Source organism: Malurus melanocephalus, unplaced genomic scaffold (genome assembly GCF_030028575.1).
Source record: "Malurus melanocephalus ecotype Western Australia unplaced genomic scaffold, MMel_1.1 scaffold_316, whole genome shotgun sequence".
Classification (NCBI taxonomy): Eukaryota; Metazoa; Chordata; class Aves; order Passeriformes; family Maluridae; genus Malurus; species Malurus melanocephalus.
The window spans coordinates 825,550-828,093 of NW_026623548.1; positions in this window are offsets into that span (position 1 = coordinate 825,550).

A 2,544-nucleotide genomic window follows, 5' to 3' on the forward strand; every position below is an offset into this window, starting at 1 on the left:
GTACACCTACTTGGCTGTGCTAGAACCCCGGCAGCCTGTCTGTCCATCCTCACTGTCAGTGTGCACCTGGCTGTGCTGGCAGTCTGTCTGTCCATCCCCACTCTCAGTGTGTACCTGGCTGTGCTGTCAAGTCTGTCTGTCCGTCCCCATTCTCAGTATGTACCTGGCTGTGCTGGCAGTCTGTCTGTCTGTCCCCACTCTCAGTATGTACCTGGCTGTGCTGGCAGTCTGTCTGTCTGTCCCCACTCTTGGCCACAGGCTCAGCATGGCCAGCACAGTCCGTGGTTGGCCTGAGAGCCTCCCGGTCTGTCTCTGCCTCTTTCCCTTTCATTTTCTTGGCTCCAGCAGTTGGCTCAGATGTCTTTAAAGAGCACAGTTTGAATGATGGAGTTTCTAATTCCATCTCGGGAGTTGTGATGACTCGAGCTCGGTTCTTGTGGTTGATGATGTCACYGGGACCCATCGATGGAGCTGTAGCCCCATTATTCACCATTGCCCTGTTATTTATTCTCTGCAATAAATGGCTGYAGTTTAATCACCAGAGTAAATTGCTGAAGCATCTTGGTGGAAACTGCGATGTTTCTGTAGTGGTTTCTATGGCAATGGGGGATCATGGACTTATAGAGAGGGAACCAGGAATGCTGAGCCCCAAGCACCCAGTGGGACAGGAGTGAGCCCCAGCCTCGGAGAGGGGAACTGGGGGGACAATCTGGGCACTCCCTCAGTGGGGAAAAAACCATTAATTGCTATTCAATATCCCACACAGTCTCTGAAAAATTAAAATGAGGGTCCAGACTTCACCAGCCTTGACAGACCTGTGGCACTGATTTCATGCAGAGATTTTTAGGAAAAACTCCCAATTCCTCTGTAGAGATGGGAAGCAAAACTGGCTTTTCTGTACAATTTTATTTTGTTGAAGCTTTTTTTGTTTTGTTTTGTTTTGTTTTGTTTTTTTTCTTTTTCCAGGTCAGGTAGAAAAAAAAGGACTGAGGACAATTGAACCAAATGGTTCAGAACTTCTTACAGTTAAGGTTTGTATTTGGTTTTAGTGTGGGCAAGAGAAACAGGAGATTTATCTGCATTATCCTAATACTTCTTACYTTGTGGCCTTATCTCTTTCTCTGAAATCCTGGATTTCAGTGGTGAAGGGGAATAATGTTCTTTGATAGTAGAGAAAATGCATTTGCCAACCTATTTAATGCCTGATGGTTGTGGATCTGCGGTTGGCATTGGAATAACAAGKCTGGGCTGTAGTATCATACTAGAACTTTATTATACCATTAATTATTATTTATTGTTTCTTAGTGAAGGGATATTTATGAGCTGATTTTGTTTTCCAAATCTCAAGTTTTCATTCAAGCCCCAGATTTTCTGGATTTCTTTGTCTTTTTTTTTTTCTCCTTTTTCTCCCCAGAAAAAGTAAAATGAAAGCTTTAACTAAAACCCCTGTGTTTTCTGATGTGAAGAAAAAAGCAAGACACTTAAATTTCTCTTTCTCCTTTCTCTTTTATTCCTCCCCATTTTCTATAGTCATTAATTTTTCTCCTTGGGGAAAAAAAATAAGTAAAAGCCTATTCTGTCCATCCTCTTTCAACACCCTGGGAATGCTTGCAGTGCTCAGCTCTTTTTTCCTCATTTCCTCAGCTGAGCAGCCCTAGAAAAGTACCCCAGCACATGGTATCAGTGCCCTGACCGTCTGCTGCTTATGGGAAATGTCATTTTACAATGTAACTGTTTTTTTTTTTTAAGCTAAAACTTTATGATTTTCTACAAGGATTCATTGTTTGAAGCCGTGGAACCAACATGTGTTTCTTGAGATATCACTTACCTTTTAAGCAAGTAGCAAGTTGAGTTTTGGTCACCGGGCTGGGCTGTCTCTGGACTCCTGCCTTTTTTTATTCTGTTCTGGTAACCTGATACAGCCCAGCCAGGGGAGAACAGAAAGAAAAGCCTTTTAATTTATGGTGGGTCTCAGTTCTAATAATGTAGTTGTGTCAGCTTTGGCTTTAGCGTGAATCATTTTTAATGACAGTTGAGGGGAAAAGAACTGAAAAGCAAATCTTACCTTTCTCATCACTGACAGCTTTTCATAGCAGATCAGACTTTTTTATRGCACAGCCTTGCAGTGAGGGTATGATGCAAAGGAAGGGCTGGACCCAAGGGCTGCCTGGCAGGAGAGCACGGAGCCTTTACAGCAGCAAATTCAGCAATTTCAGCCATTTTTCACCTCGGGGTTTCCTAAACATTGTCCATGGAGTGCCTCATAAGGAAACTTGTGWTTCCTCCCAGGAGAGTTGACTTTCTTGGTCACCTTACAGAAGGACCTTGGAAGTTACCCAGGAAAACTCTTGGATAAAAGGGTGGGAAAAGTTGGTGGCAAAGCCTTTATGGAGTTGAACAKAGCCAGAAAGTCACTGCAGTGAGCCTGGTGACATCTGTATGTAAAGAGAGATTAGTCAGGGGCCTGGGACCACCAGCTACAGCCCCAAGGCTGCCAGAGCTCCAGGAGTGGAGACAAAGGAGATTCAGGGGTGACCTTATCAC